Raw genomic sequence first — 18,621 nt, 5'->3', positions numbered from 1 at the left:
TTTTTCTATAGCAGAAACACAACAGAACAACATTTTTCTTGAGCGGTCAACATTAATTGCAAATGAATGGCCACTTCTGAACGTGGGAGTCTTTGCAGGGCCAGTTTTAATTATGTTAATGGCCGACATGTCAGCATGCCCGGTCCGGCAGCCCGGCCGGTGGAGCCGCTGCAGTGGCACTGGCCGAAGCAGTCGTGCCACACGGGGGAGTCTCTCTGCATGCACAGGAAAGTTCTTCTGCTTCATAAATCACTCGTTTTGAAACCTGATTTCTCTGTACTGCAGCGTTGTCAGTTTGTCTGAGAGATAACACAAGAGCTGCAACACTTGGCAGGGTAAAACAAAGCCTGAACTGTGATGTTTCTATAAATGAATTGCTTATAAGTAAGGAAGAATAGGATTTTGTTGGTGGAGAAATGTGTGTCAAGCATGATTCTTGCCAACTTGCTGTTATTTCCGTATGGAATGGTAAGAAAAAGATTGAGCTATTTGAGCCATCAGCTAACACAACACTTCAGATTTTATTTGATCTTTTAGAAAAACAGAGGATGTGGCACGTTCACTGCGTGGCATGGCATGGCAACCCCTTATCTCAGCACAGTGAAAATGGAACAACAGTGCTGGGGCAGGATTAGGCCGTTTCCACATTCCATTTTTCACTGCGAGGTGGCCTTCAGCTGCACCAGATCATCTTAATGAGCTTTCTCCTGGATTTTCATACATCATTCCTACGACCTTACAATGCCACGGAGAAGACTTCCTTTGCCAGCTCATTGTTACCTGCTACAGATATGGACTGCAGCTGCACAATGTACTGTTATCCAGCAGAACAACCTGTACTGACAAACACTGTTTAGTGTATTGGTTACCACTTTGAGAAAGCCAGAGTCACTGCAGAACAATACCAAAAGAGGTCTCACTAGCTTCTTCTCCCTCCTCCATTGAATGAGCTGTTAATAGACAAGCTGTTATAGAGAAAAAGAACTAAATACTTTACTAACTTACATTTGAAGGCCTCTGAATTGCATTAGCTGAGCCAGCTGAGTGAGAGCCAAGGCAATCTCACCATGATTGTAGAAATTGTGGCACTGAAGCATGTGGAGGCAAAGAAAGAATGACAGTGACCAGGTTTACAATATGCAAAGCTGGAATAATTATTGCTTTCTGTGGCACGGAGCTTTTAGCCAAACTACAATATGGAATGAGCAATTCCTTTAAATGCACAAGCGTGTGTGTTTGTGTGTGTCCATATTTCAAAACTTCCTCTCTTTTATGCAAACATTAATTTACAGCCCTAATGTAAACTCTCTGATGTTGACCGTTAATTTTCCATTTTGGGACATTTTCCCCTTCCAACCCCTCTTTCTCCACGGTGTGGGCCATTCTCAGTATGAGCCATGGCTGCAGTCCTTTTTTATTACTCACTGTTTTCTTTGGGTACAGTTGTTATGAATAGGACTATGAGCCATTTCTAATTCAATTATGTGGACGATGATTTGGGATCAGTGGAACTGGAACTAGGATGTGCAGCTGAAAGGTGTTTGGGACCCTCCAGTTACAGCCAAGGGGCTGATAGAGATCTTTTCTAGTTTCAGTAAGTTCCCCAAAGGCATTGGTTTTCAAAAGCTCTAGAACAACAAAAAATAATAATATGGAAAGGGCAACACTGAGAAGAAAAAGTGGAACCATCATCTCATTCATTTGAAGATATTAAGTGGCAGAGCAGAATGAAGATGAAAGAAATGACAGCTAAAACTCAGCCACCACTGAACAACCATCATTTGAAACCTCTTGTTTTGAGCAAAGCTCAGAAACAATTAAAGGGTCGGGTTTTCACACACATCCACAAAAACTGGTTTGGATCATACATCATTTTAAGAAGTTTGAGGTTAAAGATTTTAACCTGCTTGCAAGTTTCTGTATTTATAATATCCTTCCGATTTTGTAGAGTCTTTGGTTAGAAATAAGCCAGGTGATGCCTCTGACCTGTTGTTGCAATGATAGCTGTCTGGAATACTGCTCTAAGGGCAAGAGTAGCTGGTTTGATGTAGCGCTGGCAAATCTGAGGGGGTATTAGTTGAAGCATAACTTTTGCTATAACCCCCACTAATGGATAGCTAACTTCAATAGCTCTAGATTTCTTGGTACATTATCATGTAATTCATTCGCAAACCAGACTAATGTGGGCCAGAGACTCAGATAACAACTTATCTAGTCAACTTGATCTTTGCTTGCTGAACTTTGTCTCAGAATCTGATTACTGCAGAGAAAACTTCCACTCATGTTAACATAGAGTACCAGCCATCCACTGCTTCCATCTGAAAGGAAAATATTGTTCTATGCTCAGAAATACAACATCCCTGTACAGAGGGGAAAGATTTTTCTTGTTACTTTAAAGCCAATGGCAAAACTCACATTGATTTCAGAGCAGACAGACTTTCTTGCTGACTTATTAGATACTTTCTCAGGTTCTAGTCCTGCAGTGACAACGTAGGTTAATCAGCTCTTGGAGCAATGTTCACCAGAGATCAGACCAGGTGGAGTTGTGTATTTTCAGGTCCTTGGCTATGAACCTTCTGCAAATGCAAGGTTCTCTTTTCTAGGACATGGCTTGTAGTCAATTAATTTCACAAGAATTTACCTTCATCAAAGTTATGCTTCAGCATGCTTCAGTATATCCTCCCTTCTTTTGTGTTTTTGGGAGCTAAATCCTGAAGTCCCATCTCAGTGCTTTTTGAGCAAAGTTGTCTTTAAAGACTTCAGTGAAACCATCATGTCAAGGGCAGTTTGCTTCAGTGAAAGGCTCAGGATTTATGTAATGAAATCTTGGAATTATCCTCTTTTGTTTTGGTGGGTTGGTTTTCCTGAGCTGTTTAGTTTGCTCTCCTGTTAGATTCTTTCATTCAAGTTAGTAGTTTCCTCAGGTTGGCTGATCTTTATTTCTGCTTTTAATATTCTGTATTGATTTTACTGTAGTGCACTTACACGCTGTTCAGCAGTCCCCTATTATCAAAGTAAAATGAAATAAATAACTTGGCTTTCTTTCTGCATTTAAAATCTTTGGCAGGAGCCATCTCCACTCCTAACTGAGCACGTGGCAGTGGTACTGCATGTTTGTGAGGGCAGCTCAGGAGATGTGATGTCCCTCACGTGTCACTACTATCCATGCTAGTTAAATCCAGCACCTTGGGGGCTGCTTGTATTACTGGCTCGTTTAAATAGGTACCATGTGGGATGTACAACTGGGTGCAGCTGCCCTCTTAGGCACTGGCAGTAATAGCAGTGTTAATGCATGCATCTGTGAGCAAACAAGATGTTCTTACCTGCAGTACATGTAAAAGTCACCATTTTTCAGATTCGGTAGGTGTTATTCCTGCCACTTACAGACTTTGGTTTCATTGATCACTTAAATAATAATGGTAAGGTACAAAATAAAGTTTCAGCTTTTTTCCCAGTTGTGACTGCTCTTTGTAGGTGTTCCTCTGCCCTGCACTGTTCCCCCTGGTTCTCAGGGAAGCAAGCAGCAGAGTATAAGCAGCTTGTAGAGAATTTGCAGCACCCACACTCCCTTCAGGCTCCTTGGTGTTGGTGCCATTATCAGCACAACCAGAGCTTGAAACAGCTTGCTTCTGAAGGGCTGGGGCAGCTTCTCAGGCAGACGCAGTTTGCTGTCAGTGCTCGTGGCTGTGTGTCTGCAGCACAGAGCAGCCCTCCCCCTTCTTGAATGGAGCCAGCCTCACGAGCAGACATTTACTGTAGCCAAATCTAGGTAGTTTGAGTACTGATAGAAAGGCAGCTGATTCGAACTGCTTCAGTGAATGTCAGGCTCTGATGGAGGCTTGGCAGTCCCAGCATGGGGCCATCTTCATTGTTATTTTGCTCTGACCAAGACAGACTGGTCTGGGTGTTGCCTCTGTGAGCTCCTGAGGCTGATGGCACCAGGTCTGAGTGGCTTGGTGTTGATGCCCTCTATTCCTGCAGAAGTTCAAGATTTCAGCCCTATTGCAGGTAGTGCTTCCTCATCTTAATGCCCTTTTATTCATATGTGCGTTTTTTTCCTGTTTTATCCAAAGTTCAAAACTGGACAGAAGTTCAGATCATCAGTGCCAGTTGAGAGCTCTATTTGATCTCCATAAGTATCCACTCTCTTGCTAATGTGTCCTCCTGCTGTGATTTGCATGGCTGCAGCCAAACTAGCCTTAAAAACAGTCCTTTACATGGGGTACGTTCACATCCAGATATGCTGAAAAAGTGCCACATTTTCCACAGTGTCCCAAATTTAAAAAGTTCGTCATGAAGGAACTGGTTTTGACTTATTTTTAGTTAAATATGCACCTAAGTTATAAAAAGACTTTATTAAAATTGTACTTCTGTTAGGTAATACAAACTACTGTCAAAAAAGCTGCAAATATATTGTGAAAACAAGTATTTAAAATCATCAAAATAATGAATAAAAATTGCATGACTTTAAGAAAGCACATAAGGAGTAATCAAGCAGAGTAAAACCAAATAAGGTTAATTTAAGTGAGAGACTCACGTATATGGTGTATTGTATTCTTTGGACTGAACAGAATTGCATGCTGTGAAAGGGTGTTCTGAACTCCATTAGCAAGTAATCTTTGTACACAACAGTAGAGCTGTGCAAATAAATGTTGTGAGGCAAAATAAATAAGTTTTGAGAAATGAATGACTTTAGCAGTGGTTTGCCAATTAATTAGAACAAAGGCAGAAGTCTAGCAGACAACATGAAGAGATAACTAAGGAAGTGTTCAAGTTGCCATAAGAGCTTTTGCTGTTCTCTTACTCTACTTTTTGCTCATTCTTCTCACAAGTTTGTGGGATTTTCTATGGGAAGGGAAAGGTAGCCAAGAGGTTGTGGTAGCAATTTCACTCTTGAAATGCTGTCTTAGGGTTTTACCTAGAAAAAGGCTAATTGGGTGAAGTAGAACAGAGAGTTAGAGCAGATTTAGCTAAGTTGCATATGTTCTACACAGCAAGACCTACCACTGCAGCAGTTAAGGAATTAACCATGGAAAGAGACTGGAAACAATATAGGACTATGTTAAAACAGGCTAACAGTCCCAGTTCAACAAGGTCACGTTCATTTAAGCGAAATAAAAAGAACTTAACATAGCAAGAGAAGCCAAATCTCCATAGATGAAAAAGGAAGCAGATGCCTGGGAGATCTGAAGGCGATAGCATCGGCTGCAAATGAGAAGTGAGCTGTGCCTGTATGAAAGCAAATCCTGTAAAAGGTACAACCAATAGCACTGCTTGTAACATGATAAATATTATCACATTGCTGTGCTCGGAAGTATTGAACATCTATTGGTTCACAATCTGGTTTAAGTACTATATTTTTTAATAAAAAGTTCAGGCCTACTGGTCGCAGAATACAGGAGTAGGAATACATAGAAACCCTATAAAGGCATAAGCTATGAGAAAAGTTTGGAGAAACAGAGTTTGTTTCATTTACACGATTGAGGAGAGTATGATAACAGACTTTCAGTGTGTAAGAAGCTATTAAAAGAAGATAGTAATCCATTACCCATTGAGGACAGGGCAGGAAAAATTGCTTTAATTTCCAACAAAGGAGATTTAGGTTATCTTTCTAACTATAAACCTAGGTAAGCACTGGAAAAGGCTGCAAAAGCAGCTGTAGAATCTACATTACTTGAGGTTTTAAAGAAAAGATTAGATAAAACAGCTGTCAAGCTTGTTGGGTATACTTGATCAGCATACCTCAGCAGAGGTAGACTTAGGCTGAACATCTTCTTAGCTCCCTGCCAGCCCTACATTCTGCAGTTCCTGAAATGCTGCAGTTGTGGTTTTGTAGCATTATATACACCCTAATTTTCATTGAAAAGCAAATACAAAATCCAAAGGGAAAAGAAAAAGGAAATCTAAAACAGTGGATCCTAGCATTTCAAAGATAAGAGGTAAGTTAAACAAATCAGGATTGTTCTTTTTTGACAGATGATTCCAGATGTGCTGTGTCTTAACAGAGGCATAGGATTTACAGAAGGACTAGAGATGCTGAAGGTGGGGAAGGCAGGGAATAAGCAGTACCTATTCTTCTAAGAACCTGCCCTGCATCTTTGTCTCTGGGAAAAGCTGAGGAACTCTCAGTTCTGCTTTTTCTTGTCTCTGCTTTTGCATTTCAGCAGAGTTGGAATTAGAGAAAGGGAGCAGGCATCATGCGATGTACGATCAAGAACTTTGCTGGAGCTGAAAGGAGCACAGAAAGGGTCTGTCTGAACACTGTGGCCAGCATGTCAATGTTCTTTTCCATATTCTGTATGATTTGAGACACAGAATCCCCAGAAAGGAGCTCAAATAAGAGTCTATAGAGTAGCAGTGGAGGAAAGCAAGAGAGTGGTCTTACTCATTTCTCCTCAGTGCTGAGGACCCATTCCACACGCAATGGTATACTAACAGTGAAATTTGCAGGGACAAAAATGGCAGATTCAGCAAACATTAGGGGGTAGTTCAATATTGCTTCAGCTATCTTCAGACACTATTTTTTTCTGTATGTTCAATTATGCTGCGGATTTGTTTATCAATAAATCAAGCCTCTACTTTCCATTTGCACACACAGTTGAGTTGCAGAATTTTAGAAATACATTCATCCAAGCATGTGAAATTCTCTTTGGTCTTTGAATCCTCTTGCAGGTAAATTACTTTTTCTGTATTTATGGGGTACCTGCTTTTCAACACTTAGTTTATAATCCATAGCCCTCTGCCCTTTCGCAAATAACTTCTGTTTTGCCCTGAAAGGCAGTCTGTCTCAGCTCACAGAGCCTATGTGTTTGTGCCTGTCTGCATTATTTATATCTCCACTGAAGACATTCCTCTTTTCCACATTCTTATATGGTGCCCACCATGTAACGTATGGATGGCTACTGGTTGCTGAGGATGAGAATTTGTCCACTGCTCCCACCTTCTTGGTGCAAGCTTTCAGCATGCAGTTTTGAATTGTTCAGAGTCCTAGTTGCATTATCTGTGCTCCATGCAAAAGCAGATATCCATTCTCAGTGCTATCTGGTGATGTTTGGAGTTTGATCTCAGCTTTTCTGTACGATGCATTTTCATTTTACAAACTCATAGTGTCGGTGTTTACTTTTAGGCCATCTTAGCTTTGTGGTCCCATCCAGAGAAACATCAAAGATAAAGTCTACATTATATTTTCCTTGCCTATCCATATGAGAGGCTTGTAGATGCTCTTTAGACAAACTATAAGCAGTGATTCCTACATGTAACTCTCTGATTACAAAGTTACATATTTCTTAACTAAGGGAGGAGGAGAAGGACATCGCTCACCTTTTTCTTCCTCACTGTATCCTGACCATGACCAAATATGTTCCTTCCCAATCCTCCCCATGCTGAAGCTCAGAGCAGTGCACCATGACATCAGGCCAGCCTTTACTCCCCATTTCCTCTCTGCTGTCATCCCTCGGACAATAGCTTAATGCTGACGGCTAAGTGTACACATGAGAAAAACACAAGCTATGTTACTGATTAGACTGGCAGGAGGTGATAGCTCCAAGACCTTCTGGAGCCTTTTATTTGTCATGCCCTGCAGAGAGATGATATCGTATTTTTATTTCTAGCAGAGTACCTTTCCGTGAGATACATATGCATTAAAGAATTGCCTGATCCCTACAGTAGGATACACCTGGGAAAAATCCTAGGACTTACAAAGGAAGACTCCTGGGTTTTCAATATCAATATTTTGGCAAGCTATACAACCCCAGAGGAGGTGTTTGCTCACCAGTTCAGTCTGTTGATACTGTTGTCTGAACTAGCCAACTGCTTTTCACTATCATTTGTAATTACACTGTATAAACATTTTATATTATATTAAAATCAAGTTTTAAAATATTTAAATTAATTGGGACTGGTGAATCAGATAACCTGGAATTTGAAAATGAGCCTTGTCTAGTCTTCCTTTCAGCTGCTTTTGAGCTGTAGCCCAAACTCTCCCATTTTCTGTATAATAATCCAATAGGAGATAATTTTACTTGTAACATAGGAGTGGTTTGATTTTTGTCAGGTTATTCAGTAATGTTTTTGTGTTTTCTTGCCGTTTTTTCAGCTAACTGAAACTGTGCTGAGTTCGCTTGAGGACTGAGGTTGCTAAGCACAATGTGAATTTGGATGGGTGGACACCACAGGGGATCTTCCTGAGCTTCGTTATGGTTACAATTGGGATTCATTTGTAAAATGGGAACCTGTTGTGGTATGTCCTCTAGTCCTGTTAGATGCTGTGCCTCATGCAGCACTCCCTGTATTCCTTAAATTCTGCTTCAGCAACAAAAGGATCCAGTGAATTCTCTGGAGATATCCTCTTCCATAGAGAGACCAAAGCAGGGCCTACAAAAGATGTTTCCAAAATGTGATACATCACAGATACTGCAATTGCCAGTACGCCTAGGAAATGTGTCATGTCTTATAGCGACTACTTGTAGGAATGATCCCACAGATCACATGCTCAGACTTAAGTTTTTATTTAGCATCAGATAAAGGGAACTGTAATAACTGAATTTTATTAGGGTGATATTTCATTTTACTACATGCTTGAGTAACCTCATGGAAGATTTTGGGTAGATTGAAATGATTTTGCAGGCCATTCGTCAAGGAATAACCAGTGCAAGAGTTGAAATCTCTGATAATTTTAGAAAAAGTAAATAAACCTGTTTAAAGTGTAATTTCTACAGGACAACTCGGAAGCTCAGGATGTAGAATGGGGGAAACTGCTATGCTTATCAGTTGTTTTTAGGAAGAATTCTCTTCTCAAAATGCCCAAACAATCTATTATATTTAATAACTGGGTCCTAGTCTGAATGTCAAACAGACATCTTTTCAATGAAGCTGTCCTTTTGCCTTCCAGCTTGTACAGTGAGAGAATTTTTCAGGAGGAGAAGCAGAGAAGAAAACAGTAATGGAGAAAGGTACATTCCATTACCATTACCACTGTTATTGTTCCAGCCCCATTACCATTATTTGTTATTTACCTCTTATTCTTTTTTATTGAGTAGTGCAGGGCAGTCTTTTAATAGAACACTGAGATGCTGAAGAATACAGAGCGATTGATACCTTTCAAGTCTTAGCAGAGCTTAAGCAGGTGTAAGGCCAGTGCCTTGTCACACACTGGGACTCCTAGAAAAAAAGTGGAAGCTTTGGGCAAAAGCATATTTGGGATCTTTCCCTCGATCTTGCACTAGATTATTACCTTGTGTATTTTTATCCATAGGCTGGAGAGATCTACATTCTTCCTTGTCATCCCACTTAAACCCTAGAAATAGTTTATTTCACACACAGTGACTAGATGGGAGCAGGGAACAGTATGATTGATTTTTGCTGTGACAAAAGCCACCTGGTTCTGCAGGAGAGAAGGGAAGAGGAATCAGACTTCCTTTCAGCTGAGCAAAGACCTGAGCTCTTCATCTGTTTCTGCTCTACTAAAGATTATCTGAGGTCATTTTTTCCCCATTTTGACTCTGTGCAAGTCATACTTCATGCTCAAAGAAAACTTGTCCTAGGACTGTAATCATAGCATAAAAAGACCTATGTAGGGCTTCCCAGAATCTGCATTCACTGAGAAATCCCATACCCAGCACCTCTACAAGGAACCATTCAATCAGCTGACTAAGTGCATAAAGCATTTGAAAACACTAGCCTTATCTCCACACAAGTCGACAGCAAAATGTATGGCCACGCTGAAGCTTCTGGCAGTTTTAGAAATAGCGCCTGCTGAGCAAATAAGGTCAGAGTGGGTGGGTGAAAATAGATTGTTCTTAAAATTTGGCACATAAAACTTTAAAAGTGCTTTATGAACAGAAATCATTCTCTCAGGTCTCGATCCTGCAAAAGCTCCTGTGGGTAGATTTCTCAAGTTCATAAATTTTAAGATCTGTTTATACTTCAGAAGGGTGGGGTTCTAGGCTGAATGAAAGAAGGTGGAACATTAGCCAAGGGACGTTTCACCTCCAAAAAGAGGTAGATATCTGTGCCTTTCTGTTTATTGGTTTTCTTTGCAAGTAAAATACTTAACTAACACATTATTTTTATTTGCCCACCCTTTCAAAACTTAAGAAGCAGCCCCTCTAAGGTCCTTGTTTTGATTTTTCCCTCTTATGTATTCTAGGAACTCAAATCATTTGACATTTGTGTTAATAATATAAAATCTTAGTGATCTGAAACCTTCATATAATTAAGCAAAATAATACAGCTCCCTACATGGAACTAAAGTAGTTGGGGGAAATTCTCAGTGGAAATAAGGATGACTCATTCCTCAAGCAACAGCAACAATTAAGTGTACATAAGCTATTCATTCCAAATTGGAAAAAAAAAAGGGGACATTTATGTAAAAAGAGCTTTCTTAGTCTGCATAGGAGGATGATAAGGTATTAGTATCAGCTGAGATTGTGTCCAAGGATATGGTTAGCAGTGTTCAGATTTATTTTCAAGAGCAACATTCAGTGAATAAGACCATGCTGGTGGTAATTTTAAGCCTCACATATCTGTAAAATCAGTATGCTGCCAGTCCCTTCTGATGGCAAAGTCTGCATGTAATTTTTTATGTTGATTTTGGGATTTGGGAGAAAATATTCTACATTTAGGTAAGAAATAACTACCAAACAAGAGTTATGATTTAGGCAAAACCTAGAGAAAGATAATCTAGAGAGAAAAGCAGCCTCGGGTGCTGTAATATCATTATCTTCCTGGTAGAGATGTCATGGCTTCAACTGAAGTCTAGTCACAACCACGTCATTGCATGCCTGTGCCAGGTGAGGAACACTGTAAGTGGAGATACAACCTTTGGGATACGTCAAGATTACCTCTGCCATTTGTTGGTGGTGTTTTGTTTGTTCTTTTTGCCCTTCCAGCTGACAGAGAGATCTCTGTATGGAGGAACTCATAAATTCCAAACTTTAAATGCCATGAGGAGTCTATCCCAGGCTAATCATCCATTGGCATCTCCTTTGGCTCCTGCCTGTGGGGTGGTTTGATGGAACATTCTGCAGTGTGAGACTGTGAGATGCTACAGGGAATGGACCGCACCACGACCAGGGACTGGCACAATTTTGTAACCTCCCCATTGCAATCGCTTACATTCAAGAACTACTCAGCTGGTAACAGCTTCACAGAACCTATGCTTTTGTGAACGCCAGCACTTCATCTGCTCTTTCATCCTTCAGCTTTCCAGAGGCAACTTGTCAGGAAGCACATTGTCTGTAAACGTGCAGCTCTGCAGATATGGCTGCCTTCGTTACACACGTGTCTCTGCTTACACAATACACCCAGTTACACTGCTTCTTTCCTGAGGAGTGAGATGCTTCTTAAACCGATCCAGAATTTGATCCAGTGTGTTTATAGCACATATTGGACAAACCTTAATTTGCAGGAAGTCTTTACAAGTAGAAAACCTTGCTAAAACACATATTATTGAATGGATACCTTGCTGCGCTTGGATCAATGAAGCTTACACTGTGGCTTAAGCCTAATCTTAGGACAATTCAGCAATTGAATCCCCTTATGGTAGGCTACTGGCAACATTGCAGGACTCCTTCTGTATCTGCTCATTAACTGTGTTCAGTTTGTGCATAAAATGAAAAAGAAATCAATGACAACATTTAGGGAAATAAAATAGAAAAAGGCAGACATAGAAAAACGCTAAGAAAATGGTCCCGGAGACTTTATAGCAAGATGGCAGATCTCTCTGAAGTGATATCCTTTTCTTGGAATGATTCTTAGGTCACCACACCGAAAACTTAGTTTTTAAACATTTAGTGCTATAACTCTAAAAAAGAGCTGTGAACGTGGGGACTCTACATAGAACCATTGCAAAAAGTCCACTGGAAAGCCTTTGCTCAGCAGGCAGTGCTATGATGCTTGGTTACATGGCAAAACAATGTTTTAGACTGCTTTCCTGGGACCAGGCACTTGTGGGGTACAAGGAATAAGGATGAAGAGTTCTCTACCTGCTATGACTTTTATGCACAGGAGTATGTTGTGAGAGCAAAGAGATGATCTTAATGCTTTTGCTAAGGGAAAAATTTGCACCATGTCTCACTCATATATTGGATATCGGGAACTGCACAGAGACAGTCGCAGAAAACCAAGAGATGTTTGCTATGGCTGCTCAGGGAAGCACTCATGAATATAGAACTGAGAATTGAAGTCTCACTAGTTGAGCATTCTGAAGTGATTTTCACTGTTGGATTCATCTACAAATGGGAAAAAATGTACACCTAGTAGCCTAGATTTTGATTTTGCAGAGCATTCCCAAGGTATGTGGCTTGGTTCTTGCTAAGTGATTTCGTGCAGCGAGGGATAAATCTTAGAGTGTGTATTTAAAGATCTTGAAAGGTGCTTAGCTGAGAGCCTCAGAGGATGTTTCTTGGACATACTCTGCCTTCCAATATGTGCAAACTACTCCTTTGATGCCCAAGGATTGCCTTTGCTTAAGAGAAATGTAGGCATCTTTCTCACATTTCATTCCTGTTTCTACCCTGCTACTTCAGCATACTGGCAGCCCATAACCATCTCCATTTTAACAATCACTTCTGATTCCTACCTGATTCTTACATGACTGATCAAAAAAGCACCTACTGAAAGTCAGCACTGGAACTGCAGATATATGGATGTACCTTGCTACATCAGTTCATTACTTTTCTTTAGACTAACCTCAGCATTCCTGATGATTTCTAGCATTCTCATTCAAATGCCTCTACTGAGTACATAACTCTCTATTTGTGTGTTCTTATATCTTGATCTACTGAAGAATCACCTCTGTTGTGTGTTCTGGTACTTACGTATCCTCCACTCCCTTCCAAATGCTTCTGATCTGCTACGTTCCTGTTTTCAAAATACTGCTTCATCTCTCTGGGATTTGAATTTGCTTTAGTTTCATTGATTTTTGGCCATCTATTTTTGTCAACACCTCTAGATTTCCAGCTCCAGTGGCTCCCACAGTGCCACTTAGGGTGAGCTTGAATGAAAAATCAGCAGACATCTAGAGTTGCAGACTATCATTTGTTGTCAGGTCTTGGCATCAGTCTTGCTTGCTGACCCCAGACATATGCTGATAGCTCATTCAGGTGCCACAGGAGAGTGTGGGGCAGGCAGAAGTCATGTGAGTGGGATGGGGAAGCAGCACAAAGCTCCTTGCTTCTCCAACAAAAGCAGAAGGTGCAGCTTTACTTTCCACAGATTTCTCCCTGCTCCTCAGTCCCAGCTTTTTTTTCTGCAGAAGAGCAAAAATCAGTTTTTGCCCACACTTCTGAGAAACCAGAGCTTTCTTCCTAATGCCATCAGATTGAAATATTGCCTGTTCTACACTTTTCTTAACACCCTCCTATCCCCTTTCATTCCGATTGCTCAGGCTTTGTCGTGATTTGAATCATCTGCTCACTGACAGTAATCAGATTAAAATATTAGGATTCTACTTTTGAGATTTCCTTTCCTGACACTCAAAGAAAAGAAATGCAAGATGAGGTGGTTCCTCAAAAATTGCTATTCTGAAAGTTCTATATTTACTCAAACTAAGCTGAAGTTCATATTCTGTGTACTTTAACCATCGCTTCCATAGATTATTTTACAATTACTCTTAAAAGACAATGACAAGCTTTTCTTATGCTGTACTGATTTTCTATTTTCTTTTCTATTTTAACTTAAGCTGAAAGCTAACCGCTGATTTCCCACTGTTCAATCTGTTACTTCTCTGTTAGGGAATCACATTCTGCAAGTGCTGCATTGGTGGTTTAAGAACAGACAAATCAGAACTGAACTTTTGGTTTTTAGAGTTATGCCCAATGGTTAATAACTGCAGGTTTGTACTGCCAGGTGCTTTTCTCTGTGATGTCACTGTTAGCATTCCAGCAAATCCTGCTTTGGGATTGCTGTTGGGAAAAAATGAGCTAACTCCAAGTGTAAATCATACTAAATCCATACAAGTTCTAATGTGTTGAGAAACTTGTTGAGTCTTAGAGGAGATGAAAAATGGCCCCTATTTCTTAAGAAATATAGATGAAGGTGGAAAAGATGATTAGAATTCCCTGGATAAAATGGAAAATAAAGATATTTCTCTTGTTTCCAATAATGTGCCACTAGAGGGTTTCCCAAGAGATTCCTGTTAGTGCTTACATTTTAGATTCTTGAAGTTTAGCTGTTTCTCCACAAAAATAATGAAATAATATGAACTGATACCACATCATATCCTTTTCTGAGGTATCAGCTAGTTGCCTGAAGTCTTTTGTTTTGACCAAGGTACTACATCTCATCATTTGTAGCTTAGTTTGGGTTCACTGCTCATCACAGAACTAATGGATTTGTTCAGTCTTGCAAGCCTGAGTGAGCTGGGCAGGTGAGAGCTGGCAGTCACCCCTGGCAGATATCCCTGACACAGGTACAGTGCAGCAGCTTTCTTCTGGTTTAATTCTGAGCCTGTAAAAGCTCATTCTTCAATAACAGATTAGTGCATTATATACTTAGTGTAATACTGTACAAACTCTGATTAATAATTACTTCTCTATCAGTAAATGTAGCTGCATATACACAAAGCTGTTTATACATTAAGCAGTGCTGATACAGACTTGATTATATAAGTGCATGTGCCTTTCCTTTAGTGCATAAAGAGTAATTTTTATTGTGGCTAACTGCAACAGCCAATTTTTTATTAATTGGTTATAAATTCCCTTAATACAAGACTACTCAATTATTATTAATTGTTCTTATCCTGGAAGAAATAAGCCCATTAGGTTCCAGAGTGCTGTCTCGTTACCACTGTACATCTGTGCATAGATGGAAGCTGGGGAATGACTCAGCAGCACTCAAATGACAGCTGCAGTCAGCCAGGCTGCTCCTCTGCGGTGATATTTCTAACCCAAAAGCCAACAATCAAAAAGTAAAAGGGTAACAGAAGCTTTCCTCCATGGCAGCATCCAAACCCTAAGCAAGCAGATGGTGGGGTGTCCCTCCCCAGTTCAGCAAACAGCTGCTCTATGGATCTTGAATCACGCGTGGCCATTTTACGTCACTGAGCTGTGCAAAGTGGTAGCTGGGCTGCAGCCACACCTCCTGCACTGCTGAGGAACACACCTGTGCAATAGGGTGAGGGCGTCTGACCCCTCCTTGTGTGTCACAGATACGTGTGCTGTTGAGTGCAGACTGGGAAATGCTATTGCTCAGGCGCCCTAGTGCTTGTGAAGCCCACAGGTTTCTGGCTGCCCTGCAGCGTGTCATTCCCAGCACTTGTGTGTACAAGCTACCATTACCCATGCCGTGCTGTGCTTCTTTCTATCGTGGAGATGCAGCAAATACGGCTCAGATTCCCTGTGCCATTGCTGAACAGACATACAGCTATTAATCTCAGAGATCATCTTTTCAGAAAGTAGCTGCTTCACAAGCAAGAAACACTCCTGAAATTTTGGAATTAAGTTTAAATGACTTCATGTGATTTGCCCCTTTCAACTACCACTTTCAACTTTGCCCTTTCTTCTTCTCAGTTGCTCTTCCTCATGTAGGAATTCAGAAAACATTAAAAGTAACCTTTTCCTAATGTTACAAGATATCAGGAGGGTTGTCTGCCTGAGTAATGGAAGCTTTTAATTCGAAGGCGGGGAAGTTATCAGCTGACTAATACAAAGGAAAAGAATTATGTCTAGAGGCAAGGTCCCTGGACTGGGACTCGGGGATTGTCTTCCTGTCTCCACTGTGTGAATTTCTTTCTGCTCTGTTTTCTCTTTTAAGCTTTCCCTATCTCATCTACTTAAGCTCTAAGTTCCGTAGGATAGGAGCTTTAGCATGCATCAGTGCAGTAACCGAAACTACAGGCCCCTGAATTTTAATTGAAATGTTTGTAATGTTCTAAATGAAGAAAAGAAATAGTAACAATGGCTGGTAAAAACTAGTTCTCCTAAAACACTCTGCTTTTATCTCTAGTCAGCAGCCGGGTGTGGGATAGAGACAAGCTGTGTATGCCTCAATGGAGGTAGCTAGTGTAGGTATACAACACTCTGCATTAATGGAAATGCTTAACATTACTGAAGCTCTATGGAGAAGGTATGAGGGCTTACATAGAAGATACAGCCTTTCTGGGGCAGCATGAGCCAAAGAGGAGTCCCAGCCCAGCAGACCTATCTGGGCAGAGCACACATTCCTGGGGCTGAGTGGGACAGGATATGTTGGTGAGCAAGGCTGACCACACATAACTGTACAAAAATAAGGCATGTAATTGTCCTTCCAAATTGCAAAACTGCTGTCAGACAGCTACCATGCTTCCAGAGCAACAAGTCTGAAGAGATTTAATTGCTTCAGTTTTAGAATTGAGTAATTATAGCTGGTCAAAGTGTTTCAGCTCTGAAGTAATAATTAACCATGTAGTGCATTGGTTCTCCTGACAGCCTTGCAGTCAGTCTTTGCAAAGCTGATTTCCTCCTTCTCTACTAATACAAATTCAAAACATCATCTATATCACTGACCTTAAGTCTTAATGACCACATGAGCACAGGGAAAGATGCAACTCAGAAACTCCAGAGGTTAAATGTATTTAGTTGTATAGCAAAAGAACCCAAAGCAAACCAAACCAAAACCAAACCAAACCAAAAACCCACAACCAAACAAAAACATTTGGTCTGGAAACTAATTTCAGTTTACTTTGAAAAAGAAAAATCTTCTTTACATGAGATGATTTTTAAGTGCCAAGATCATGTATTAAAAAACAACAACAACAAAACAAAAACAAAAACAAAAACAAAAATAAAATAAAAAACTCATGAAAAGGACTTTGCATTTCTGATTTCCTATTCTGTTCCCTTTATAAAAACTTCACGTGAAAACCCTTCATTTCAACTTCAGATTTCCAAAATTCTCCTTCAGAGCAGTATGTAACAGCAGATCCCTGTGAAGAAATTAATAGTGTAAACCAGGACATTCATCATTTCTTCCAAGGACAGTGCACTACCTAACTTCATCATTTTTTCATATTAGGTGAAAGTTTTCATGGACTCAATCCCCCGAGTCTTGAAAAATGCAGCAATAACATTAGGTGGATGCAGAGTGATGGTAATGTTGAGTAGCATTCACTTTGAGGGAACAAGAAGAGAAACAGAAGTAAAGGCAGAGTCAATGAAACTGCCCATCTATTACAGACAAATCCTGCAGACACAACATATCTACGAGATGCTTTATTGTTGCACTGTGGTAGACCTGTAGTTAAGTGCAATGCAATCAAATAGCCAGGATCTGCATCACTTAGAATACCTTCAACAGCAGAACAGGTCCAATCTCAACATATTTCTGGTATTTTTGTGTCTCCAGAAACTTGTAATAAGGCATTTTTTCCTATTTCAGCAAGTAAAACACCACTGAAACCTTAAGCCAGGGAAGGACTAAGCAGTGCATCCAGAGGAGCTGAAACTTCTTCTGCAGGGTAACCTGTGGTTGCTCAGAACACCAATAGTTTGCCCTGCTTTAGCAGTTCAGCATCTTCAGGGTGGTGTTCATAATTTTATTGCCACTGACAGAGATAAACTATTAAAGTTTGTTTTATACATATAGTTGCATTCAGAGCAACAACATTAATTAAAGAGAACTGAATGATTTGAAGCCTTCTGGAAGCTCTTTCTGGAAAATATAAGGTGAAGGACAAAATGTGTAGCTTATAGGAGTCATAACAAATGATACCTTCTCTGATAATTGACTTGAATATTTGATACGAAATATCTATCTCCTAATGAAATGGTTCCCCAAAATAATGATGAACATGATGCTTCAGGAAATATTTAGATCTAATTTAGCTTTATTACTACTGTTCTAGGTTAATGAAGAGCATTCCCTATGCAGCTGCATATTGCCTGCTGTGTTCTTTTCCTTACTGCATTTCTCATGGCACTAGCTATCAGAATATTAAAAAATACATGCTGCAGGGTCATGGTGCACTTCCAGCTGGTGGAACAGTGCTGGCACAGAACAGTTGTGCTGTCTGCTCCTGCGCTCCTCTCTGATATCGGTGACATTAGCAGCAGAAAAGAAGTGCAATTATTTGTGAAACATTTGTATTCTTCATTTAAGAAAGGAAAGAAAAACAGTTAGGCAACCCAACTAAAGTGCTGAAGTACTGGATAGCCATTTACCACCACCACTCCTTTCTAATGGAGACTTTTTTTTGCTTGAAATACTGCGGAGTGCATTATATCTTTGCACTTTTTAAAGAACACCAGCAAAGGTATCTGTAATGCAAAGGAATAGCCATTGATATGGTAATCAAATGTAAATGTCATAGTAGGTTACCCGAGATTATGTATTTTACAACACAATTACATTTCCATTAAATTAATATAGGAATCTTGCATTAGCAAGTCACACTCGGTAGCAAATGCCTACTAAGTGGCTGTCTGTAACAGTGCAGAAAAATGCAAATCTTGACTAGTGTTGAAATTCATTGCTATATTGTAACAGACAAACAATACAACCCTAGCTGATCTAATTCTGAGTGTTTTGTGGGTTTATTTTTTCCATATCTAATTTCTGATTTTACAGCCTGGGTCCCCAATACACTGACTGTATTTCTACATGTGGTTCTGCATTCTATTTTTAGTTGAAATTCCTACTACAAAA

Source organism: Meleagris gallopavo, chromosome 14, assembly GCF_000146605.3.
Source record: "Meleagris gallopavo isolate NT-WF06-2002-E0010 breed Aviagen turkey brand Nicholas breeding stock chromosome 14, Turkey_5.1, whole genome shotgun sequence".
Lineage (NCBI taxonomy): Eukaryota > Metazoa > Chordata > Aves > Galliformes > Phasianidae > Meleagris > Meleagris gallopavo.
Note: the sequence above shows the minus strand (reverse complement) of the source record.